This window comes from Heterodontus francisci, chromosome 26 (genome assembly GCF_036365525.1).
Source record: "Heterodontus francisci isolate sHetFra1 chromosome 26, sHetFra1.hap1, whole genome shotgun sequence".
NCBI lineage: Eukaryota > Metazoa > Chordata > Chondrichthyes > Heterodontiformes > Heterodontidae > Heterodontus > Heterodontus francisci.
The window spans coordinates 58,375,993-58,403,184 of record NC_090396.1 but is presented as its reverse complement, the minus strand read 5'-3'; the positions used below and the strand labels follow the sequence as shown (position 1 = coordinate 58,403,184).

Below are 27,192 nucleotides of genomic sequence, written 5' to 3'. Positions count from 1 at the left end.
CAGGAGGTTCAATGTGTGCTAGCACAGGAAGCCACTTGAGCTGTGTTGGTCTCAACATCTCAGAAATAATCCTCATGATTTCTGGGAGGTGGATATCTACCATGTTCATGTGGCGGCTCCTGAGCCAGGTTGAGCAGCAGTACTCTGCTGTTGGATAGACCAGGGCGAGTGAGGCAGTGCTTAGTGTGTTGGCTCTGCTGCCCCAGGTGGTACCCGCCAGTTTCCTTATGAGATTTACTCTTGTCTTGACCTTGGCTCTGCTGTTCTGAAGGTGTTGCCGGTAGGTCAATGTACGGTCAAGAGTGATGCCAAGGTGTTTTGGCGTTGGATCATGGGTGAGTGTTCGGCCTCAGAACTGGACGTGAGGTTCTTCCCTGGCCTTCGAGTTGTTCAGTTGGAAGGCTGAAACGACAGTCTTGGTGGCATTTGGTCAGAGTGTCCATTTCCTGAAGTAGGCTTCCAGAGAACTTAGACCTTCAGTGAGTGTTTTCTCAATGTCCTGAAGTTCTTTAGCTTGGAAAACCAGAGCCAAGTCATCAACATATACGAAAAGCTGTGACTTTGTGGGAAGGAGGCCGCTGAGTCACGTTTAAGTCTTTGTTCTCAAAATTAGTGTCTCGACTAGATGTTTATCTTTATATGACTGCATCAGATTATTATCAGCAAATATTTATGCAACTCGTAGGTCCTGATAAGTGGCCGTGGTACAAAGACTAAACATTACAATCACCTGAAATTCTTCACCAAAACCAGAATTATTTACTTTTATCGACTATTATTTTTTTTTAGAAAACTGAAACAAACAACCAAGCATCATGTATTTATGCAATGCAAGCTAACAATAATTTATCAAGCTGAACCCACAAGCCAGGGTTTGAGAGACAGCCTCCTATGGGAGGTGTCAATGTTTAACCTAAATGCTGTTTCGTAGGCTTTTCTCATAATGAACTAATCCTTACAGTCAGTTTATGACTCTGCCAACAACTCACCAGGTGCACTGTTGCACCAAGGCACTTTTTTTTTAAGCAACAACATTTCACTGACTCCTCACAATTAATCGAGAATTTAAAAAGAGGAAGCTGTTTTAAAAGGTAGGAACACATTTCACTCTTGCTTTGATATGTAGCACTGTTAAAAAATTAGGTGATGAAGAATGGTGATGCGTTGTAAAGCAGGGCTAAATTGTATCGAATTTATGTGACAAGAAATAAAACTTAATACGTAAAACCGATTCTGAAACATTTTAGTCGATGTATAAATAGGATTCGGGTAACAGTGTTATTTTCAACTATCAATGATGCTGTGATGTGTAATGGCTTTAGTGACTGAAAATAGAATATTTGAGGAGTTTTATAGGACTGAAGCTATCACAACAAAAGATATCTTTTCATTATGACCATCAGTTCCATTTCACAATGTTTAACACAAGATCGGAGTTTTCTCTGTATATTCAATTATTTCATATTGTGCACCACATAATTACAGGCATGCGGTAAATCTGATACTCAAGCCAAAGTCTGCAAGAAGGTGTGAGTTAATGGGTGAATAACTCAGGGCTATAGGTATGAGGGTTTATGGACAACTTGTGCCCTTCTGTGAAGTGTAAAATATAGATGTTAGCGTCAGAAAACTATATTGATTAAACTTTTACCTAAAAATTACAGTGAGTGAGCAGTCACTGAGTTCATAATTATCACCAAAATAATCTCGACACCGCAGTCTCTGATGCTAAACTGCTGAATAGTATCTAAATTGAAAAATATAAATGTTTTGCTAATTGTTTGTTCATATGCATGTATTGCTGTTGTCTTTCAGTTAGATTGTTTGGTGCAGACATATGTAAATGAGGCTAACCATTACATGCTGATGTTTGATCGGATGATACGACAGGGACTTTGGACTACTTTCTGAAGAATTAAATATGCTTTAGCTTTAAGTTTAAAATGTGGCCAGTCTAAGGGCCAAGAGGAAAGCAACAAATTAAGGAAAATGAAATCCTTGGACCATTTAAAAATGAATGAATAAGAAAATAGTGAACAAGGTATTTGAAAAATTATGGATTGGTTTACCTGGAAACTAGATAGGATAAACTTCTATTTAGAAATACTTTGGGATGAATTATCTCCGGTTGGATTTGTAGGGGGTGGGGTTTGGGAGGGGAAGTCAAGAACAAGGGAACATAATTTTAAAATTAGATCTGGGCGATTCAGGAGCAAAATCAGGTAGGATCTTTAAACAATGGTAGAAATTTGGAACTCTCGCCCGCAAAATGGTGTGGATACTCGGACAACTGGAACTTTCAGTAATGTGATTGATAAGAATTTTGTTAGGTAAGGATATTGAGAGATATGGAGCAAAGATGGGCAAATGGAGTTGAGATGCAGTTTAGCCATGATCTATTAGAATAATCGAGCAAGTCCAAATGACCTGTTCCTATGTTCCTAACTAAATCTCTGCTTTCTTCTGCACTCCTCACCTCTGCTAATGGGCCTGTTCTGCTTCATAGAATATTTCATAGAATGTCGGATCAAATCAAGAGCACATTCTTCATAAAAGGCACGTGAAAAATCTACTGTTGAAACTACCCCAAATGATATTGAAAGTAAAAATGCCAACAGAGTTGGTCTGGCTGCCATCATCACCTCCATCGCATTATTAATTTTTGTGTAGGGAATAGCTTTTAGGTTGCATGACATGATATGTGGCTTTTAGAAAGTGCTCGCAGTAAATGTACCATATAAGTACAATTAAATGAAACCTTGTACTCCTGCATAACCCTATTTTCCATTGTTCTCCTTCATAATTTGCTACTTTTGTGGCAAATATCCAATAGTTTTTTCTGGTAAATTCTGCTGTGTAAAAGCAAAGCTGACAATGTTTATCTAGCAACGGTTAGCAACGGTTGTCTTCCAGATCTAAACAGATGTCTTGTCCGGGATGTTCTCAACACCTTTTCCACATCCCGTAAGATTATAGTGATTTTCGCAAATCTGCTCAAAGCTTAATACGTCACAAATGTGCTGTACACTGCCTCACAAAACACTGACTGACAACCTTAACTCAGAGATTAGACAATTTTATTAATGATCTTAGGGCTCTGCTGGTGAAGCAGAGCTTGTGTTGGAATGTCTGAGAAGTCCTGTCTCTCACATTGAATACACTCCTTGCAGAGCTATGAATACTGCTGGGCTGATCTCTTCCCTTCTTTACATGTAATTAAATTAAATTATATTTAAAAATGAAATGAAATGTTTGGCTCATTTGTAGTTCGCTGAATTGACCAAAAACAGCTGATCATGAAACCAGGGCCAATGAGTCTGCATAGTTTCATATTTATTACCGAATGGTTGATTATAAATTAAGTCTTTGCCCCTGTACAAGTGATCAGAAGGTCAAATTTGTACTGAAAGCAATGACTCTCAATCTAGAAATGTTCAGCGTAGGGTATTTACATATTAATTTAGAAAGAAGGAAGAAAGGAAGACTTGGATTCATATAGCACCTTTCACAGCCTCAGGACACCCCCAAAGTGCTTTACAGCCAATGAATTACTTTTGAAATGTAGTCACTGTTGTAATGTAGGAAATGCTGTGGCCAACTTTCCACATAACAGCAATGTGATAATGACTAGATAATCTGTTGGTTGAGGGATAAATATTGGCTAGGATGCCAGGGAGAACTCCACTGCTCTCCTTCGAAATATTGCCATGGAATTCTTTAAGTCCACCTAAGAAGGCAGTCATGGTCTCTGTTTAACGTCGCTCTTTATTTGTGTCAACTGTTCTGGCCAAGTTGCAAGGACTAGCTGCTTGTTATGTGAGTTAACAAGCACGGAAATAAATGCATTCAATTAGTTAACCATTAAAATGAAACACTAGCAGGAAGGCAATTATACCCCCAAAGTTAACAGCATTCCCCACGAGGTGTGGGTTCTGCTGTATAATTTTTTGGTTAACATTAGTTCTCAGAGGCAAGGTTATAACTTAAATGGTTTTTCATGTCACTAAAATACAGTCTTGATTATTCAGCTTTAGATCTTGTGATCTGAAAACAGTGGATTGGAAATCTACATCATCCAAATATGACTTTGCATTGCCAAAGTCAATGAAAGACTGTTCCATCCAAATATCCAATTGCTTATTAAGTTGCGTAAGAAATATATTCACAAAAGGATATTTTAGCCTCTTCTGCATTGATTTTAACCTTGCTGTTTGAGTATTTTACTTTCAGCTTTTTCATACTGGTTCTGTGCCTCAATCCTCTTGTAAATGAATCTTTAACTTTTAGCCTGTAGGTTTGAAGTAGTGTATTTGCATTTTTGAAAGGAGCAAGGAGAATATGATGAACATACCAGTAGCTGATTTCATAACAAAAGGATAACTGTTAATCCCAGGTGCCCTATCTCAGACACACCATGCATACAGGCATAGGTTTCAGATCATAGTAGGCACGATCTGCTTATGGAACCTACAGGAACTATTGAATATGAACACACAGCTATAGCATATGGTGAAAATCATAGCCAATGATTACGATGGTAAATATTAGTTGGTGTGTGCACGTGTTCAATGTTATCAAGCCTAATTCAAATGATAATCGCTCTCCCATTAGCTTCATTATTCTTAGTTCCAATGAAGTGAATTATTTCCCCTGGGTGATTCCACCACCTGTTGCACTTCTTGTCCTTGCACTGTGTGTTGACTTAGCCCATAAATTAAGCCTCAAACAGCTGTTAGGCCCCTTACTTGCATATGCTTCAGGCACCGACCCTAGATGGCACTTTTTTTGCCTTAACCAATATGGCAGGTGGCACACTTCCAGAGCAGTGTGTGCATGTGCCTGAAATATTGGACATTAGAGCACCCATTTTATGCCTGTAAAATTGGTGCGCTGTCAACCAATTTCTAGGCCTTTTTTTTAATGGTATCTTTTCTTACTCAGGCTTAACTTTAATTTCAAATGAGCCTTCATCCCCGCATTAATAAAGTCTTGCTTTACCTTTTTGATCTTCTCCCAGTTCCACTCAATGTTTCAGCCCAGGTTCACATGCTGTGTGATGTCCTGCCAAATATTTCTGTTGCCTACTTGTAGGCTGCCGATCTGTACTAAAAAGGTCAGGCCTTTTCAACACTATGCAACCTACAAGAGCCCCTATGTCATTGTCAGAGAAATAAGCTTTTCTTAAACCTTCCTGTACCTTTACTGCAAAGTTTTGAGCTCTCAGCCCCCATATTGATAAAGTGTTCATTATTTATACCAAGTAGATGGCTTGTTCGCTTAGAAAGTGTGAAAGGAGGATTACCACTGCTGCATTCTTTTCTTTAGTTTTTTTTCTGGAAAAATCAAATTAACCAGAGTAAAGTTACCTTCACCCACCAATTTGATTGGCAGTCATCAAAATGATCATTAACCCACTTTCTACCAAATAAAGGAAAGCATAGCCCCTATTTCACTTTAAGGAACATCCTTGATTGCAAAGTGCTATGAAGCATTGTGGGAATAGGGTAAGGCATTATAGAAAGACAAGTTTGATCCTTAGTTCCAGTCACATTAAGTTATATTGAAAAATCAGTAACAATGGATGCAGTTCATATTTACTCAATACCGAAGTGCCACAATAATTCTTAATATGTTCGCTGCTTTTCTTGTTTGGTTTGTAATTTAGTAGGAGAAACAGACCTTTGATGCAAAGTAATCTAACTGGCTTCTTCATTCATAATGTGACTTAATCATCAATAAAAAGCATGATATATATATATATAGACATCTTGGAATCCTAAGCACAAATGAGATTTTGTAGTTGAAACGATACGGCGAGAATTTTTGTGCCAAAAGACATTTAGTTTCTTAAATTTGTAGTCAAAAATTAATTATTATTAATTATTAGTATGTTTATACTCTGATTCTGGGCAGGGGAAGCATCTGAACAGTGTACTGAAAGAATATTCTTAATAATCAAGTGAAACCTTTTGATCTGATGTAAACATCTAAACCCTGTTTCTAGCCATTTCTAATCCATGCAATGGACTGTTCCCCTTGACAGCTACTTCTGTAACAAATAACCAATCAATTCCAAATGAAAAGTAAGGAAATACACACAGCACAGTCACAAATTAAATATTGAGTGTTAAACACATATTTGTGGATGGCTCATATTCCATTGTGAAAGACTTGACAATAAGTAGCTGGGAAGCTGTGACCCATTCCCTGAAGTGAGTATCAATTTCAAATAAAATATCCAGAGTTTTAAAGCAAATGGTTATGACTCCAAGGCAGTGGTATTCAGGGTTAGGATTTGCTGTAATATTTATATTTCAAAACAAAATACGCAAATTTAATCCTGCGGCAAAGAGGCTGTTCACTTACATGGGATTGGTGACAGAACCATTCAGAAGGGTAAAGGTTAAAACAGCAGCAACTGCAGAATGTTTAAAATATTTACCACTATCAGCTAGTTTTACATGAGTGGCGTAGGTAGCATTTTGTGAAGCTTGTTTTAAGAGGAACAAACTGGTAATGAGACAGTCTTTCCTCTCCACATGACCTATTAAAATAACTTATTGGCACCGGGTTAAAACAGTGAGCATTCCTGAGAAGTGCTTTAATAACATACTAAATGCAGTTATAAAGTATAAGGAACAATGCTTACCCATTTTACGATCACTTAATGAACAGTAGTTTGATCCACTGTTACAACACCAGGAAGTAAACCTATGGCCCGGCTGGCTGCGTGAACAAAATGTTACTGACTTTCTATAGACGAGTATGGGGCAAGTTGCTCAGAGAGATAACTCCAGATAATAAAAATATTTCTGTTATATTTATACATTCCATTATTTTTGCTTCTTTTTTATCTTGTTGCAATTTTTTAATGTTTCAATTGCATGGATTTCAACTCTGATGCCAAGTGCAAGATACTCACAGACTGCTCTCTGCTGGGTCTGAGTCTGACTGTCTAATCTCTGTGCTGGGTCTGTGTCTGACTGTCTAATCTCTGTGTTGGGTCTGTGTCTGACTGTCTAATCTCTGTGCTGGGTCTGTGTCTGACTGTCTAATCTCTGTGCTGGGTCTGTGTCTGACCACTCTCTGTGCTGGGTCTGTGGCTGACCGCTCTATGTGCTGGGTCTGTGTCTGACCGCTCTCTGTGCTGGGTCTGTGTCTGACTGTCTAATCTCTATGCTGGGTCTGTGTCTGGCTGTCTAATCTCTGTGCTGGGTCTGTGTCTGACTGTCCAATCTCTGTGCTGGGTCTGTGTCTGACTGTCTAATCTCTGTGCTGGGTCTGTGTCTGACTGTCTAATCTCTGTGCTGGGTCTGTGTCTGACTGTCTGCTCTCTGCCAGGTCTGTGTCTGACCGCTCTCTGTGCTGGGTCTGTGTCTGACCGCTCTCTGTGTTAGGTCTGTGTCTGACTGTCTAATCTCTATGCTGGGTCTGTGTCTGGCTGTCTAATCTCTGTGCTGGGTCTGTGTCTGACTGTCCAATCTCTGTGCTGGGTCTGTGTCTGACTGTCTAATCTCTGTGCTGGGTCTGTGTCTGACTGTCTAATCTCTGTGCTGGGTCTGTGTCTGACCACTCTCTGTGCTGGGTCTGTGGCTGACCACTCTATGTGCTGGGTCTGTGTCTGACCGCTCTCTGTGCTGGGTCTGTGTCTGACTGTCTAATCTCTATGCTGGGTCTGTGTCTGGCTGTCTAATCTCTGTGCTGGGTCTGTGTCTGACTGTCTAATCTCTGTGCTGGGTCTGTGTCTGACTGTCTAATCTCTGTGCTGGGTCTGTGTCTGACCACTCTCTGTGCTGGGTCTGTGGCTGACCGCTCTATGTGCTGGGTCTGTGTCTGACCGCTCTCTGTGCTGGGTCTGTGTCTGACTGTCTAATCTCTATGCTGGGTCTGTGTCTGGCTGTCTAATCTCTGTGCTGGGTCTGTGTCTGACTGTCCAATCTCTGTGCTGGGTCTGTGTCTGACTGTCTAATCTCTGTGCTGGGTCTGTGTCTGACTGTCTAATCTCTGTGCTGGGTCTGTGTCTGACTGTCTGCTCTCTGCCAGGTCTGTGTCTGACCGCTCTCTGTGCTGGGTCTGTGTCTGACCGCTCTCTGTGTTAGGTCTGTGTCTGACTGTCTAATCTCTATGCTGGGTCTGTGTCTGGCTGTCTAATCTCTGTGCTGGGTCTGTGTCTGACTGTCCAATCTCTGTGCTGGGTCTGTGTCTGACTGTCTAATCTCTGTGCTGGGTCTGTGTCTGACTGTCTAATCTCTGTGCTGGGTCTGTGTCTGACTGTCTGCTCTCTGCCAGGTCTGTGTCTGACCGCTCTCTGTGCTGGGTCTATGTCTGACCGCTCTCTGTGCTGGGTCTGTGTCTGACTGTCTAATCTCTGTGCTGGGTCTGTGTCTGACTGTCTAATCTCTGTGCTGGGTCTGTGTCTGACTGTCTGCTCTCCGTTAGATCTGTGTCTGACTGTCTGCTCTCTGTGTTAAGTCTGTGTCTTACTGTCTGCTCGCTGTGCTGGGTCTGTGTCTGACTATATGCTCTCTGAACTGGGTCTGTGTCTGACTGTCTGCTCTCTGTGTTAGGTCTGTGTCTGACTGTCTGCTCTCTGTACTGGGTCTGTGTCTGACTGTCTAATCTCTATGCTGGGTCTGTGTCTGGCTGTCTAATCTCTGTGCTGGGTCTGTGTCTGACTGTCTAATCTCTGTGCTGGGTCTGTGTCTGACTGTCTAATCTCTGTGCTGGGTCTGTGTCTGACTGTCTGCTCTCTGCCAGGTCTGTGTCTGACCGCTCTCTGTGCTGGGTCTGTGTCTGACCGCTCTCTGTGCTGGGTCTGTGTCTGACTGTCTGCTCTCTGTGCTGGGTCTGTGTCTGACTGTCTGCTCTCTGTCAGGTCTGTGTCTGTCCGCTCTCTGTGCTGGGTCTGTGTCTGACCGCTCTCTGTGCTGGGTCTGTGTCTGACCGTCTAATCTCTGTGCTGGGTCTGTGTCTGACTGTCTAATCTCTGTGCTGGGTCTGTGTCTGACTGTCTGCTCTCCGTTAGATCTGTGTCTGACTGTCTGCTCTCTGTGTTAAGTCTGTGTCTTACTGTCTGCTCGCTGTGCTGGGTCTGTGTCTGACTATATGCTCTCTGAACTGGGTCAGTGTCTGACTGTCTGCTCTCTGTGTTAGGTCTGTGTCTGACTGTCTGCTCTCTGTACTGGGTCTGTGTCTGACGGCCTGCTGTCTGTGCTGGGTCTGTCTCTGACTGTCTGTGCTGGGTCTGTGTCTGACAGTCTGCTCCCTGTGCTGACTGTCTGTGTCTGACTGCCTGCTCTCTATGCTGGGTCTGTGTCGGACTATCTACTCTCTGTGCTGAGGGTCTGTGCCTGACCGCCTGCTCACTGTGCTGACTAATTGTGTCTGACTGTCTGCTCTCTGTGTTGGGTCTGTGTCTGACTGTCTACTCTCTGTGCTGACTGACTGTGTCTGACCGCCTGCTCTCTGAGCTGGGTCTGTGTCTGACTGTCTGCCCTCTATGCTGAATGTCTGTGTCTGACTGCGTGTTTTCTGTGCTGGATCTGTGTCTGACCGTCTTATTCCTGTGCTGTGGCTGTGTTTGACCATCTGTGTCAGATCTGTGTCTGACTGTCTGCACTCTGTGTTGGGTCTTTGTCTGACTGTCCGCTCTCTGTATTGGGGCTGTGACTGACTGTCTGCTCTCTGTGTTGAGTCTGTGTCTGACCATCTGCTCTCTGTATTGGATCTGTGTCTGACTGTCTGCTCTCTGTACTGGGTCTGTGTCTGACCGTTGGATCTCTGTATTGGGGCTCTGTCTGACTGCCTGCGCTGGGTCAGTGTCTGACTATCTGCTCTCTATGCTGACTGTCTCTGTCTGACGGCTGCTCTCTGTACTGTGTTTGTGTCTGACTCTCTGTGTTGGGTCTGTGTCTGACTGTCTGCTCACTGTGTTTGGTCTGCATCTTACTGCCTGTGTTGGGACTGTGACTGTCTACTCTCTGTGTTGGGTCTGTGTCTGACCATCTGCTCACCATGCTGGGTCTGTGTCTGACCGTCTGCTCTCTGTGATGGGTCTGTGTCTAACTGTCTGCTCTCTGCAATGGGTCTGGGTCTGGTTGTCTGCTCTCAGTGCTGACCGTCTGTGTCTGACTGTCTGCTCTCTGTGTTGGGTCTGTGTCTGACTGTCTCTTCTCTGTGCTGGGTCTGTGTGGGACTGTCTGTTCTGAGCTGGGTCAGTGTCTGACTGTCTGCTCTTTGTTGGATCTGTGTCCGACTGTATGCTCTCTGTGCTGCATCTGTGTTGGACCGTTTGCTCTCTGTTAGGTCTGTGTCTGACTGTCTGTGCTGGGTCTGTGTCTGATCATCAGCTCTCTGTGCTAGGTCTGTGTCTTACTGTCTGCTCTCTGTTAGATCTGTGTCTGACTGTCTAATCTCTGTATTAGGTCTGTGTCTTATTGTCTGCTCTCTATGCTGGGTCTGTGTCAGAATGTCTGTGCTGTGTCTGTGTCTGACAGCCTGCTCTCTGTGCTGTGTCTGTATCTGACCATCTGCTCTATATGCTGTCTGTGTCTGACCGCCTGCTCTCTGTGTTGGGTCTGTGTCTGACTGTCTGCTCTCTGTGCTGGGTCTGTGTCTGACAATCTGTGTTGGATCTGTGGCTGATTGTCTGCTCTCTGTGCTGGGTCTGTGTCTGACTGTCTGCTCGCTGTTAGATCTGTGTCTGACTGTCTGCTATCTGTGTTAGGTCTGTGTCTGATTGTCTGCTCGCTGTGCTGGGTCTATGTCAGAATATCTGTGCTGGGTCTGTGTCTGACTGTCTCCTTTTTATGCTGACTGTCTGTGTCTGACCGCCTGGTCCCTGTGATGGGTCTGTGTCTGACCGTCTGCTCTCTATATTGGATCTATGGCTGACCGTCTGCTTTCTGTGCTGGGTCTGTAGCTGTCTCTTTGTGTTGGGTCTGTGTCTGACTGTCTGCTCTCTGTATTGAGTCTGTGTCTGACCATCTGCTCTCCATGCTGGGTCTGTGTCTGGCCATCTGCTCTCTGTGCTGGGTCTGTATCTGACTGTGTGTTGGGTCTGTGTCTGACTGTCTCTCTCTGTGTTGGGTCTGTGTCTGACTGTCTGCTCTCTGTGCTTGGTCTGTGTCTGACAATCTGTGTGAGATCTGTGTCTGAATGTCTGCTCACTGTGTTAGGTCTGTGTCTGACTGTCTGCTCTCTGTACTGGGTCTGTGTTTGAATGTCTGCTGTCCGTACTGGGTCTGTGTTTGACTGTCTGCTCTCTGTGCTGACACGCTGTGACTAACCGTCTGCTCTTAGTGTTAGGTCAGTGTCTGAACATCTGCTCTCTGTACTGCGTCTGTGCCTGACTGTCTGCTCTCTGTGTTGACTGTCTGTGTCTTACTGTCTGCTCTCTGAGTTGGGTCTTTGTCTGACTGCCTACTCTCTGTTCTGGGTCAGTGTCTGACTGTCTGCTCTCTCAACGAGGTCTCTGTCTGACCATCTTCTCTCTGTGTTGGGTCTGTGACAGACTGTCTGTGCTGGCTCTGTGTCTGACTGTGCTGTGTCTGTATCTGACCATCTGCTCTTTATGCTGACTGTCTGTGTCTGACGGCCTGCTCTCTGTGCTGGGTCTGTGGCTGACTGTCTGCTTTCTGTGCTTTTCTGTGTCTGTCTGTCTGTGCTGGGTCTGTGTCTGACTGTCTCTGCTGGGTCTGTGTCTGTCTGTCTGCTCTCTGTGCTAGTCTGTGTCTGTCTGTCTGTGCTGGGTCTATGTCTGACTGCCTGCTCTCTGTGCAGGGTCTGTGTCTGACTGTCTCTGCTGGGTCTGTGTCTGACCGTCTGCTCTCCGTGCTGACTGTCTGTGTCTGACTGTCTGCTCTCTGAGCTGGGTCTGTGTCTGACTGTCTGCTTTCTGTGCTGGGTCTGTGTCTGACTGTCTGTGCTGTATCTGTGTCTGACCCTCTGCTCTCTGTGTTGGGTCTGTGTCTGACCGTCTTGCTTTCTGTGCTGGGTCCATGGCTGACTATTTGCTCTGTGTTGGTTCTGCATCTTACTGTCTGTGTTGGTGTTTTGTCTGACTGTCTCTATCTGTGTTGGGTCTGTGTCTGACTGTCTGCTCTCTGTGCTGGGCCTGTGTCTGACTGTCTGTGCTGGGTCTGTATCTGATCATCTGCTCTCTGTTTTGGATCTGTGTCTGACTGCCTGCTCTCTGTGCTGGGTCTTTGGCTGTCTGTCTGTGCTGGGTCTGTGTCTGACTGCCTGCTCTCTGTGCTGGGTCTGTGTCTGACTGTCTGTGCTGGGTTTGTGTCTGTCTGTCTCTGCTGGGTCTCTGTCTGACTGTCTGCTCTCTGTGCTAGTCTGTGTCTGTCTGTCTGTGCTGGGTCTGTGTCTGACTGTCTCTGCTGGGTCTGTGTCTGTCTGTCTGTGCTGGGTCTATGTCTGACTGCCTGCTCTCTGTGCAGGGTCTGTGTCTGACTGTCTCTGCTGGGTCTGTGTCTGACCGTCTGCTCTCCGTGCTGACAGTCTGTGTCTGACTGTCTGCTCTCTGAGCTGTGTCTGTGTCTGACTGTCTGCTCTCTGTGCTGGGTCTATGTCTGACTGTCTGTGCTGTGTCTGTGTCTGACTGTCTGTGCTGTGTCTGTGTCTGACTGTCTGTGCTGGGTCTGTGTCTGACCATCTGCTCTCTGTGTTGGGTCTGTGTCTGACCAGCTTGCTTTCTGTGCTGGGGCTGTGTCTGACTGTTTGCTCTCTGTGTTGGTTCTGCATCTTACTGTCTGTGTTGGTGTTTTGTCTGACTGTCTGCTCTCCGTGCTAGGTCTGTGTCTGACTGCCTGCTCTTTGTGCTGGGTCTGTGTCTGACTGTCTGTGCTGGGTCTGTGTCTGACCGCCTGCTCTCTGTGCTGGGTCTGTGTCTGACTGTCTGTGCTGGGTCTGTGTCTGACTGTCTGTGCTGGGTCTGTATCTGATCATTTGCTCTCTGTTTTGGATCTGTGTCTGACTGCCTGCTCTCTGTGCTGAGTCTTTGTCTGTCTATCTGTGCTGGGTCTGTGTCTGACTGTCTCTGCTGGGTTTGGGTCTGACTGCCTGCTCTCTGTGCTGGTCTGTGTCTGTCTGTCTGTGCTGGTCTGTGTCTGACTGCCTGCTCTCTGTGCTGGGTCTGTGTCTGACTGTCTGTGCTGGGTCTGTGTCTGACTGCCTTCTCTCTGTGCTGGGTCTGTGTCTGGCTGTCTGTGCTGGGTCTGTGTCTGACTGCCTGCTCTCTGTGCTGGGTCTGTGTCTGGCTGTCTGTGCTGGGTCTGTGTCTGACTGCCTGCTCTCTGTGCTGGGTCTGTGTCTGGCTGTCTGTGCTGGGTCTGTGTCTGGCTGTCTGTGCTGGGTCTGTGTCTGACTGCCTGCTCTCTGTGCTGGGTCTGTGTCTGGCTGTCTGTGCTGGGTCTGTGTCTGACTGCCTGCTCTCTGTGCTGGGTCTGTGTCTGGCTGTCTGTGCTGGGTCTGTGTCTGACTGCCTGCTCTCTGTGCTGGGTCTGTGTCTGGCTGTCTGTGCTGGATCTGTGTCTGGCTGTCTGTGCTGGGTCTGTGTCTGACTGTCTCTGCTGAGTCTGTGTCTCTGTACTGTTTCCCTGCACAATCTCCATTTATGATCCTTATTTTCCCATGTTTTACAATAACAATATTATTGCTCTTTCATCTGCCATTTGAGGTTCCAAGTGGTTTCTTGTTTCCAAATGTTTCTTGAACTCAGTGAACCCAAGTCTTCACCCTTTCCATCACAGTCGTGCAACCTCCTTACTCCTTTCTTTCTGGTCACCTTTACATCATTAATGTGATGCACTTTACCACATCATTCATTCCATAATGTTCATAGAACCAAAGAGTTCTCACGATGGGCTTGTAAAGCATGAAGTACCATCGACTAATCAACAAGAAGTGCAGGCCACATTTCTCCCTGATTTGCATAATACTGGTAGTAAAACACAATATATAATTTGTTCCTTCAGGCAAATTTTAATCAGCTCCAATATGCTGGTGCAAGTGATTTTCCATCAGCCAGCTGACTGTTGTAAAAGCTATCATTGTAACTATTATATGCCAAATTTAGAAAACAAGGGCATTTGAGAAAAGGGATTCTTGTATTGCTGTAAAATTAAATATGATATTACTTATGACAGAAATTACAGCGAAGTACAAAGCATTGCGAATAAGGCTTTACAATGTTAGCAGCCCATTTCAAATCCTGACACTGAATGGATCTCATATTAAAATCCATAGAAGTTCCAAATTCTGAATATTTAATTTTTATTGCCAAAAAAGAAATGTTCCTTCCCTCCTGATACATTAACTGTTTCACTTGGCGATTGACCTAAAATATCTTACATTGAACTGTTAAATTTGGCAGTGACGTTTAAGATATAAAATTCAAGTCTTGGAACTTATAACCATTATGGTTTTAATAAGGATCTTATTATTTTTGTCAGAGTTTCAAAGTATGCCATTAGCATAGTAATGAAGTGTAAGTTATTCCACATGACCACTAAGCTTTAGCTCTGGGCTCCACTCAATTTAGATTACAACAGAGCTGTGAACCAAAGTGCTGACTGGTGAAGGGCCTATTATCATTGTTATTCCTGTTATCCCTGTTGCATAGAAATCCCAAATGACAACTGTGATAGACTCTTTGTTACCTCTAGACTTAACTATTACAACAAGCTCCTGGCCAGCCTACCATTTTCTACCTTCTGTAAACCTGAGGTCATAACCTGCATGACGTCCCGGTCACCTATCACCCCTGTGCTCACTGACCTACATTAGCACCTGGTTAAGTGACGCCTCGATTTTAGAACTCTCATCTTGTTTTCAAGGCTCTCCGTGCCTTGCCCCTCCTTTTCTTGTAATCTCCTTCAGCCCTACAACCTTCCGAGACATCTGCGCTCCTCCACGTCTGGCCTACTATGCATTCCTGATTTTAATTGCTCCACTATTGGTGGCCATGCCCTCAGCTGCTGAGGCCTGAAGCTCTGGAACTCCCTCGCTAAACCTCTCCGCCCTCCACCTCTCTTTCCTCCTTTAAAATACTCCTTAAAACCTACCTCTTGTTTGCCCTAAGATTGCCTTATGTGACTTGATGTCAAATTTTGTTTGATAGAGCTCCTGTGAACCACCTTGGGACGTTTTACTGCATTAAAGGCATGAGATAAATACAAGTTGTTGTTGTAGATGTTCTATCTAACCCATTGCACTTTATTTCTATTCCTAGTTTTTTTGCTCTCCCGTCAGTAGCAAGAGTCTTTGGGTCCTTGTTAAACAAAAGGCTATCACAACTGAAACCAGGGCCCTGGAAGCACAATGTGCGAACACTAGCCAACAAACTCTTCAAGCATTTGTATGAAGTTCCTTTGTCTCAAATGCTAAATGGAGGCATCAACCTATTCAAAATAAATGCTTCAGCTGGGCTGGAGACCTGGACTTTCTGATTTGATTTGGTACACAAGATGACGACTGCAAATCTTTCAGTTGATTCTGACTAATGATAGTATTGCTGTGTCACAAAGACTTTCAACCTCTTTAGGACCTGTCATTCGCCCTTACTCAAAAGCTGCCACCCTGGCCTGCTCAATTGATTGCCCAAATTTATATTTGAACAGGGTCTATCTGAAGCAATACACACAGGCTGACAAACATTGCAATGGGATTTTGCCAGTGAACGATTGTGGGGGGCAGAGTTTCCTTAGCAGCTCCATTGATTCCTGATGTGTCTCCGATGGGTAGGACTGGAAAAGCAGGAGTGGGAGGTGCATTCTGACTCCCTGTAAACCGCTGCTACTTCCCGCAACTCCTGGTGGAAATGATGTCCTGTTTTCAATATGCTTTGCCCAAATACAGGTAAGCATATTGAAATAAAATGAAATGTAACTGAAGGGAATACGTCTCTGAGAATCATAGAAAGTTTAAGGCACCGAAAGAGGCCACTTAGCCCATCGTGTCTGTGCCAGCCGAAAAACAATCCACCTATTCTAATCCCACTTTCCAGCATTTGGTCTGTAGCCCTGCAGATTACGGCACTTGAGGTGTATATCCAGACTCCTTTGAATGAATTGAAGGTTTCTGCCTCAATCACCCTTTCAGGCAGTGGGTTCCTGACCCCCACCAGCCTCTGGGTGAAAAAAGTTTTTCCTCATCGCGCCTCTAATCTTTCTACCAACCACTTCAAATCTATGTCCCCTAGTCACTGACCTCTCTGCTAAAGTGTATAGACCCTTTACCTTCACTCTATCCAGGCCCCTCAAAATGTTGTACATTTCAATCAGATCTCTCCTCAGCCTTCTCTGTTGCAAGGAGAACAACCCCAGCCTATCCAATCATTCCTCATAGCTGCATTTTTCCAGTCCCGGCATCATCCTCGTAAATCTCCTCTTTACTCTCTCTAGTGCAATTACATCCTTTCTGAAATGAGGTGACCAGAACTGCACACAGTACTCAAGTTGTGGCCTAACCAGTGAGTTATAACAGTTCCAACGTAATCTCCCTGCTCTTATATTCTATACCTCGGCTAATAGAGGAAAGGATTCCATATACCTTCTTAACCACCTGATCGACCTGTCCTGCTACCTTCAGGGATCTGTGGACATTTACTCCAAGGGCCCTCACTTCCTCTACAGAAAGTAGGAAGGAACTTAAGCAAGGAGTCAGGAGAGCTAAAAGGGGTCATGAAAAGTCATTGGAAAACAGGATTAAGGAGAATACCAAGGCTTTTTATACATATATAAAGAGCAAGAGGGTAACCAGGGAAAGGGTTGGCCCACTCAAGGACAGAGGAGGGAATCTATGCGTGGAGCCAGAGGAAATGGGCGAGGTACTAAATGAGTACTTTGCATCAGTATTCACCAAAGAGAAGGACTTGGTGGTTGATGAGTCTAGGGAAGGGAGTGTAGATAATCCGGGTCATGTCATTATCAAAAAGGAGGAGGTGTTGGGCGTCTTGCAAAGCATTAAGGTAGATAAGTCCCCAGGGCCTGATGGAATCTACCCCAGAATACTGAGGGAGGCAAGGGAGGAAATTGCTGGGGCCTTGACAGAAATCTTTGTATCCTCATTGGCTACAGGTGAGGTCCCAGAGGACTGGAGAATAGCCAACGTTGTTCCTTTGTTTAAGAAGGGTAGCAAGGATAATCCAGGAAATTGTAGGGAAATTGTTGGAGAGGATTCTTCGGGACAGGATTTACTCCCATTTGGAAACAAATTAACTTATTAACGAGAGGCAGCATGGTTTTGTGAAGGGGAGGTTGTGTCTCACTAATTTGATCGAGTTTTTTGAGGAAGTGACGAAGATGATTGATGAAGGAAGGGCAGTGGATGTTGTCTACATGGATTTCAGTAAAGCCTTTGACAAGGTCCCTCATGGCAGACTGGTGCAAAAGGTGAAGTCACACGGGATCAGAGGTGAGCTGGCAAGATGGATACAGAACTGGCTCGGTCATAGAAGACAGAGGGTAGCAGTGGAAGGTTGCTTTTCTGAATGGAGGGCTATGACTAGTGGTGCTGTGCAGGGATCAGTGCTGGGACCTTTGCTGTTTGCAGTATATATAAATGATTTGGAGGAAAATGTGGCTGGTCTGATTAGTAAGTTTGCGGACGACACAAAGGTTGGTGGAGTTGTGGATAGTGATGAGGATTGTCAGAGGATACAGCAGGATATAGATCAGTTGGACACTTGGGCGGAGAAATGGCAGATGGAGTTTAATCCGGACAAATGTGAGGTAATGCATTTTGGAAGATCTAATGCAGGTGGGAAGTATACAGTTAATGGCAGAACCCTTAGGAGTATTGACAGGCAGAGAGATCTGGGCATACAGGTCCACAGGTCACTGAAAGTGGTAACGCAGGTGGATAAGCTAGTCAAGAAGGCATACGGCATGCTTGCCTTCATCGGTCGGGGCATTAAGTATAAAAATTGGCAAGTCATGCTGCAGCTGTACAGAACCTTAGTTAGGCCACACTTGGAATATTGCGTGCAATTCTGGTCACCACACTACCAGAAGGATGTGGAGGCTTTGGAGAGGGTACAGAAGAGGTTTACCAGGATGTTGCCTGGTCTGGAGGGTATTAGCTATGAGGATAGGTTGGATAAACTCGGATTGTTTTCACTGGAATGACGGAGGTGGAGGGGCGACGTGATAGAGGTTTACAAAGTTATGAGTTGCATGGACAGAGTGGATAGTCAGAAGCTTTTTCCCAGGGTGGAAGAGTCAGTTACTAGGGGACATAGGTTTAAGGTGGGAGGGGCAAAGTTTAGAGGGGATGTGCGAGGCAAGTTCTTTACACAGAGGGTGGTGAGTGCCTGGAACTTGCTGCCAGGGGAGGTGGTGGAAGCAGGTATGATAGCAACGTTTAAGAGGCATCTTGACAAATACATGAATAGGATGGGAATAGAGGGATATGGACCCCGGAAGTGCAGAAGGTTTTAGTTTGGACAGGCATCAAGATTGGCGCAGGCTTGGAGGGCCGAATGGCCTGTTTCTGTGTTGCACTGTTCTTTGTTCTTTGTTTTTTGTTCTCAGTATTTTCCCATTAATCGTCTATTCCTTTGCCTTGTTTGACCTCCCCAAATGCATCACCTCGCACTTCTCCAGGTTGAATTCCATTTGCCACTTTTCTGCCCATTTGACCAGACCATCAATATCTTCCTGCAGCCTACAGCTATCCTCCTCTCTATCTACCACACGGCCAATCTTTGTGTCGTCTGCAAACTTCTTGATCATGCCCCCTACATTTACATCCAAGTCGTTAATATATACAACAAAAAACAGGGGATCCAGTACTGAGCCCTGCAGAATGCCACTGGAAACAGCCCTCCAGTCACAAAACCACCCATCAACAACTACCCTTTGTTTCCTGCCACTGAGCCAATTTTGTATCCACCTTTCTGCATTTCCCTGGATCCTATGGGATTTTATTTTTTTAACCAGTCTGCCTTGTCAAAAGCCTTGCTAAAATCCATGTAGACCACATCAACTGCACTACCCTCATCTATCTTCCTTGTTACTTCTTCAAAAAATTCGATCAAGTTGATCAAACAAGATCTTTCTTTAACACATCCATGCTGACTATCCTTGATTAACCTGTGCCTTTCTAACTGACAGTTTTCCTGTCTCTCAGAATAGATTCCAATAATTTGCCCACTACTGAGGTTAAATTGACTGACCTGTAATTATTCGGTCTATCCCTCGTTCCCTTGTTAAACAGAGGTACAACATGAGCAGTTCTCCAATGCTCCGGCATCACACCTGTATCCAGTGAGGACTGGAAAATGATGGTCAGACCTTCTGCTATTTTCTCTCTTGCTTTTTTTAACAGTCGAGGGTACATTTCATCTGGCCCTGCTGATTTATCAACTTTCAAGGATGCAAATCCCATTCATACTTCCTCTCTCCCTACATCCAATACTTCACATTCCTCCTCCTTAACTACAATATCTGCATCGTCCCCCTCTTTCGCCCCTACACATAGGTTACCTTTTTGGTCTTTTATGGGCCCTACTCTCTCCTTAGTTATCCTCTTACTCTTAATGTATTGATAAAACAGCTTTGTGTTCACCTTGATTTTGATTACCAATATTCTTTCATGCCCTCTCTTTGCTTTCCTAATTTTCTTTTTGATTTCACCCCTCCACTTTCTATACTCCTCTCGGCTTTCTGCAGTATTGAGTTCTCGGTGTCAGACATAAGCTTTCCTTTTCTGCCTTATCTTACCCTGTAAGTTCCTTGACATCCAATGGACTCTAGATTTGGCCGTCTTACCCTTTTTCTTTGTGGGAACATGTTTATTCTGAACCCCTTGAATCTCCTAATGTACATCTCATCATTTGTGCCATGAACCTGGTCGGAATGGTGTGCAGTGGTGAAATTGATATGACGTGCAGAGAGGTGTTGAATATATAAATCCCCCCCATCATGACTCAGCCCCCGATGTCTCCTCGATGATCATCCCTATGACCCTTCAACCCATAGTCTATCCAACTCCACCGTCATGATCTCTGTCCCGAGTAGCACGAAACGTACCTGCTCCTGGGCTGAGACCTCCTCTGCAGCGTTCTCTGCCTGACAGGGAGCCATGCATGTCAAACAGATTGGTTTCCAGGCAGGGAACCTGTGAAAAAAAAAGAGTTTGGAAATCCTGTGCCAGTAAATTAGAGGGCCTCTGATTCTCGTGCAGTCAGACTGCTGCAAGCCCATCCCATCCCTGCCACAGCTCCAGTGGGAATTGTGGCAACAAATCTGAGTTTTTGAGGAAGCTTATAATTTCTGAGATTTCTATCAGCTGCTGATCTGATTAGGTCAGCTCCTCTCTTCAGTCTGATCGCAGGTGCACTTTGCTGACATGTTATTATTTTATACTGAGCTCTACATATGGACTGAGTTGGATTATACTCAGTCTGGCTGGATTCACTGCATTGACCAGTTCAGCCAACAATTACAACCCCACCAAGATACTACCTGATGTACAATGACTTGCAGTTAGACAGCGCCTAGCAAAATATCCCAACACACATCACAAGAGTGTTAGGAATCAAAATTTGCCCCCGAGCCACATAAGGAGGTATCAGGACAGGTGACCAAAGGCTTGGCCAAAGAGGTAGGTTTAAAGGAGTGTCTTAAAGGTGGAGAGGTTTAGGGAAGGAATTATAGAACTTAGGGCCTTGGCAGCTGAAGGTACAGCTGGAGTGATTAAAACTAAGGATGCTCAAGATGCCTGAATTGGAGGACAGCATAGAAGTTCGAGGGCTTGTTGGAGGTTACAGAGATTGTGAGGGGCGAGGCCATTGAGGGATCTGAAAACAAGAATAAGAATTTCAAGATCAAGGCACTGCCGGCCAGGGAACCAATGTAGGCTGGTGAACAGAGAGGAGACGGGTGAACAGGACTTGGTGTGAGTTAAAATACAGGCAGTAGAATTTTGAATGAGCACATATTCATGTATTGATGTAGGGTGAAAGATGGGAAACCAGCCAGGAGAGCATTGGGATAGGAGGTATGGAAGGCAATCGAAGAGGGTTTCAGCAGCAGATGAGCTGAGACCCTAAAATAGTGAATTACTGACAGAAATCTACCAGTAGGAAGTATAATTCTACCATGAAGATGCCGATCTAAATCTGTACAGATCAGGTGCTGTCAGTAGACGCCAATGCTGTTTTCAGTTTTGTTGTGCTTTTTATTGCTATCTGCACCGAATCCTCTCCTATTGACTTACAGACCACCACCTAAAATATTTCACATGCCTCATTTCACACAGACCCTAAGGATTGACCCACATGGTTTGATCCTGTACTGAGGCGTTACAGTTATTTAGATCTGAATTCAAACTGTATTAGACTGCTATAAGTTTGTCTGGGGCCTTGGACCGGTCAGTTTGTGGATCAGACTAGAGGGGCTGAATGGTCAATACCTGTTCCTCAACAAAGAAAAGTGAGGACTTGAGTATTGCTGAAAACAGAGAAATTTTGTCGAAGTTTTTTTTCTTGCACTCATCAGGACAATTCGCAAGAATACCAATGCAAGGGAAAGCAAAATATTTTTACTATATGAGAAGAGAGTGCTGATTGGTTGGCAAGTGGATTCTGATTGGTAACGGCGTTGCCATGGAGAATACAGCAGTTTATGGCGACCGACAGTTAACTGCCACGCTTTGTTTGAAATTTAAACTGGGCAGCTTGACTCTGATTGGTCAAGGCATTGCCCTGAGGAATGAGCCAGCGAATGGCTGTCACTTATTTTGTTTAGCTGAAACAGGCACAATGTGGGTATATGTTCTTTCTGTCTGGCAGATCGTATCAAACAGCATGTCTCTTTTGCTGTTCACAATGGGCAAAGTACACACTGTAGCCAACCAGCCCGTGCTTGCAAAACTCAAAACACAGTGTCCAACATTAGATGTGATATTGCGATTGGACAACATTTGCTAAATAATCCTCAATGTGCAAAGTTTTACACTGACAACCAATTTAAGATTGTCAGTTGGGCTCACAGTGTGAAGCATTTGGGGTGATATGAGAGTGACTGCCCTTGACATCAGGGCAGCATTTGACCAAGTGTGGCATCAAGGAGCCCCAGCTAAACTGAAGTCAATGGGAATCAGGGGGAAAACTCTTTGCTGGTTGGAATCAGACCTAGCACAAAGGAAGATGGTTGTGGTTGTTGGAGGTCAATCATCTCAGCTCCAGGACATTACTGCAGGAGTTCTCCAACCATCTTCAGCTGCTTCATCAATGACCTTCCTTCAATCATAAGGTCAGAAGTGGGGATATTCGCTGATGATTACACAATGTTCAGCACCATTCGTGACTCCTCAGATACTGAAGCAGTCTGTGTAGAAATGCAGCAAGACCTGGATAATATCCAGGCTTGGCTGATAAGTGGCAAGTAACATTCATGCCACATAAGTGCCAGGCAATGACCATCTCCAACAAGAACGAATCTAACCATCTCCCCTTGACATTCAATGGAATTCCGATTGCTGAATCCCCCACGATCAACATCCTGGGGGTTACCATTGGCCAGAAACTGAACTGGAGTAGCTATATAAATACCGTGACTACAAGAGCAGATCAGAGGCTAGGAACCCTGTGGCAAGTAACTCACCTCCTGACTCCCCAAAACCTGTCCACCATCTACAAGGCACAAGTCAGGAGTGTGATGGAAGACTCTCCACTTGACTGGATGGGTGCAGCTCCAACAACACTCAAGAAGCTCGACACCATCCAGGACAAAGCAGCCCGCTTGATTGGCACCCCATCCACAAACATTCACCCCCTCCACCACCGACGCACAGTGGCAGCAGTGTGTACTATCTACAAGATGTACTGCAGCAAAGCACCAAGGCTCCTCAGACAGCACCTTCCAAACCCGCAACCTCGACCAGCTAGAAGGGCAAAGGCAGCAGATGCAGGGGAACACCACCACCTGCAAGTCCCCCCCGAAGTCACACATCATCCTGACTTGGAACAATAACGCGTTCCTTCACTGTCGCTGGATCAAAATCCTGGAACTCCCTTCCTAACAGCACTGTGGGTGTTCCTACCCCAAAGGATTGCAGTGGTTCAAGGCAGCTCACCACCACCTTCTCAAGGGCCATTAGGGATGGGTAATAAATGCTGGCCTAGCCAGCGATGCCCACATCCCGCGAACCAATAAAAGAAATATCAGTTTAGGCGAACGGCCTCTCGTCTACATTTTCTGACACCCACATTCCATGAACGAAGCATTAAAAAAAACTGGAAGCTATATATATTAATACACAGGGCCTTGTTCTTTGCAGGCAGAAAGAACATGTACATACATTGGGCTGGATTTTATGTGGTCACTGTCGAGTACGGCGGCGGCCCACATACACGGCATTCACTCCGCGGTGCCACCGTGATCTTAAACGCGGCGGCTCATTAACATGCCCTGGGCGGACCGCCCCTCCCTGCCCGATGATGTGGAGGGAGCAAGCGAGCTGCCCCCGGCAATGGTGTCCGGTGCCACTTTTAAAGGGCTCAGAACCCTAAATGACAATTTGAATTTTTAAAGGAACAGTTAATTTACAATTATTAAAAGTAATTCAAAAAATCTCTCGGGGTCTGTGGTCTCCTGTGAGCGGTGACATGCAAGGTACAATGCAAATAACATATACGTGGGTTAGGCTAACCACACTCCTTTAGGACAGCCTGCCAGAGCTAATTAATCATGACTATTGCATTTTTATGTAATCAGCAATAATGATTCTCTTGCACTGGGACCCCGAACTCCATGTCTGAAATGGCAGTCTGAAAATGTGGCATACCATGTAGTGACAACCAGATCACACCAAGCAATTTTGGAATGTGCCACTTACCTTTGCTGAACGCAGGAAGCCATTGACCCTCTTCCTACACTGGACCCAGTTTCATTGGGTGACCCCACAGCTACTAACCTCCTTTGCGATCTCCGTCCAGGCTTGCTTGGTCAGGTGGGAGGACCTCTTCTTGCCATTGCTGCGTTTTCCTTGTAGCCTGGAGGACAGTAAGCAGGGAGACATCACTGTGGGACCTACCTGGCTCAGACCTCCGACGTGATCAGAAGAATGCCCAGTGGAGTGGCTTGCTGAGTTTTAACTTTTTGGAACAGCACAGAAGTATTGCTTCAGTGAGCTTCTATACAATGCAGGGCTGGCAGGCTTTTAAAGATGGCACCAGCACCTGGTCCTTCACCATTTCCAGCCGTGCCACATGACTGGGGAAGATGCCCACCTCCATTATGCAAAATGGCCACCCACTGTATAATCACAGCGGTGCGGGGATCACAGGACAAGTGGGAGCGCTGCCATTTTGCTGTACCTGCTGCTGCTCCTGGCGGCATGATCAGAAAATTCAGCCCCATGAGTGCATTACCATTAGAATGCAGAGGGAATTCCAAAAAACAGATGGGAATCCCCTGGATTTGCACAGGAATAAGATGCACAGGTGCGTGTCAGCCCATTTGAGACAATTACATCCTGTTGGTTGTGTAACCTTGGTGTACAGTCACTTTATTCCACAGATCTTATTCCTTATGCTCTCCTGTGCTATGTCCTACAGAGGGCATTAATGCACAAGTTTTGTTTCATCTTATGTCATCAACCTTCAATACGTGATCACAGGATTTTATGCTAAATGCTTCTCTTCCTAAAACATTATTTCTGCAAAGCTTATTTTCCTAACAGGTAAGGTAGCTGTTTGCTAGTATCACTCTGTGACTGGCTATCAGAAGCCTGTTTGCCAGGTTTTCTCTCTACTTCTGATGCAGAATCCTAATACCAGTAATATCAAAAGAAGACTCTTATGTTTTGTTGCCTGGCACAAATCACTTCAGGTAACTATGGATCCTTGTTTCCAAGAACAAAATCAAATGATGTGAGCTATTTCTGAATTCAAAGCATTACCAGCAGCATTCAGCATTTGTCAGTCTTCACATAGAGCTTGTTACTAGAACATAATAGAATTCAGTGCCAACTCATGTAATATTCTCAGATCTTTCATGACTTCTACATAAGTATGCATTATTCAATGGATAATTGAACAAATGGAACATCTAACAGCTTAGGTTCAAGCTAATGTCTACGTGTTCTAAAAATGGTTTCATGTTCCTTAAAGAACCACCATAAAAAAGCAATGAGCAAAGTATTAAAAGGATAAATTTTACATTTCTAGTCATTTACCATTTTTTTGCTGCTGGCATCTTTAACTTATTTTACAAGTAACATGTAGTGCTTGTCATTTTACAACGAGACAACTGCATCCTCCAGACTGAACCTAGTCTTCCAGATGTTTCTACCAGCTTGCCAACACCTACACAAATTTTCAAAAGGCAAGAATAACTTGTTTGGTGGTAAATTCCATTAAGTTCAGTCAGGCTGGTTATTTCAGATCAAGGCTTTGTTCTTTTCCTGGTGCTGCACCATGGGTAATCATTTCTGCCATAGTGACTTCATTCCACAATAACTTCATGTCAATCATCCCTGGAATAATCTCTCAATTGTGCAGAATAGAAGCTGTCTTTATTGTAAACAATGCAAACCAAGTATGTACACGTCGAGGCATGGGACAGAGAACCTATACACAGACAAGGCAGGGAGAGGGGACACTGAGAGAGAAGGGAGAGGAGATACTGAGAGACAAGGGCAAGAGAGGAGACACAGAGAGACAAGGCAGAGAAAGGAGACATAGAGAGACTTGAAGGAGAGACAAGGGGGAAAGAGGAGACATAGAGAGACTTGAAGGAGAGACAAGGGGGAGAGAGGAGACACGGCGAGACAAGGCAGAGAAAGGAGACACAGAGAGACACGGGAAAGAGAGGAGACACAGAGAGACACGGCAGAGAAAGGAGACACAGAGAGACAGGGCAGAGAAAGGAGACACAGAGAGACAAGGCAGAGAGGAGACACAGAGAGACAAGGCAGAGAGGAGACACAAAGAGACAAGGGAGAGAGAGGAGACACAGAGAGGCAGGGCAGAGAGAGGAGACACAGAGAGACAAAGGAGAGAGAGGAAACACAGAGACAAGAGAGAGAGAAGAGACACAGAGAGACAAAGGAGAGAGAGGGGACACAGAGAGACAAGGGTGAGAGAGGAGACACAGAGATGAGAGAGAGAGAGGAGATACAGAGAGAAAAGGGGGAGAGAGGAGACACAGAGACGAGAGAGAGAGAGGAGACACAGAGAGACGAGGGCGAGAGAGGAGACACAGAGATGAGAGAGAGAGAGAGGAGACACAGAGAGACAAAGGAGAGAGAGGAGACACAGAGAGACAAGGGGAGAGAGAAGACACGGAGAGACAAAGGAAAGAGAGAGAAGCAGAGACAAGAGGAAAGAATGGGGAAAAGGAGACAAAGAATGGAAGCAAGTTGAATAAAATGGAGCAAACATATAAAATGATTGCCTGTTACAAGAGAAACAAAGCAATTCATTTTCAGAGTATGTGCTGGTGGACACGTTGTCCATGAACTTCCATCCATTGAAATCAATGAATGGAAAATCATATGCTGTTTGCACATGATTTTCTGATATACGCTGCCAGTGTGTAAGGATTCCCATCACTCACAATGCCCTGAAAATTGCACCAAAAATCCGAGCTCAAGACTCATTGCTCAAAACAGACTCACTGTTGGCAGTGAAATGATTTGGTTCGGATCTGTTAGGCATGCAACAAAAGGGCATCTTTCAGTCTATGTGTGACGTCTTGTACCGCAGATTGAGTTGAGGCAAAAAGCAAAGCAGTTGCATGGAGAGAAGGCCACAACTTACACTGGCCTGTTACTCAATGCCCCCACTCCCCAGTAGGGGAGTTTAGCCTCACAGTAAGCTTTGCTAAAACCTTTCACAAAATTAGGCAGCTGATTATGAGTAAGCCTGGCACAAGCTACAGAACATGCATATCGAGAGCATTGCTACGATTTTCGTAAGTTTTGGACGAAATATTTTCTCAAAAAGAGCAACTCTGCTCGCTGCCATTAGCAGACCTTGCATCTCTTGCATGTATTGGCAAGTATAATCTCGTTATTCTGCACATTGTCTTGTCTTTACAAAAGGCAGACTGAAAAGTGCTCTAGTGGGAAGAGATACAGTTTGTAAACCAACAAACTGGTCTATTTTACATTAAGAACTGCATATAGCTCTCACAGTGAAATCCATCAATTTTCTATTGCTACCTGTTCTGTGTG

At 44.8% G+C, this 27,192-nt stretch overlaps 2 protein-coding genes across 3 annotated transcripts in view; both read left to right on the top strand.

Moving 5' to 3' along the window:
• The first annotated feature begins 1,002 nt into the window (after positions 1 to 1,002).
• The window catches only part of LOC137384377 (inward rectifier potassium channel 16-like), a 178,614-nt gene continuing 152,424 nt past the window's right edge, over positions 1,003 to 27,192 (top strand). For both annotated transcript variants that reach the window (XM_068058330.1, XM_068058331.1), the window contains exon 1: positions 1,003 to 1,091. The gene's annotated coding sequence lies outside the window, so the exon portion shown is untranslated. The remainder of the gene's footprint in view (positions 1,092 to 27,192) is intronic.
• Positions 1,005 to 27,192, top strand: part of LOC137384376 (inward rectifier potassium channel 2) — a 211,211-nt gene continuing 185,023 nt past the window's right edge. Inside the window, exon 1 of the mRNA XM_068058326.1 lies at positions 1,005 to 1,091. The gene's annotated coding sequence lies outside the window, so the exon portion shown is untranslated. The remainder of the gene's footprint in view (positions 1,092 to 27,192) is intronic.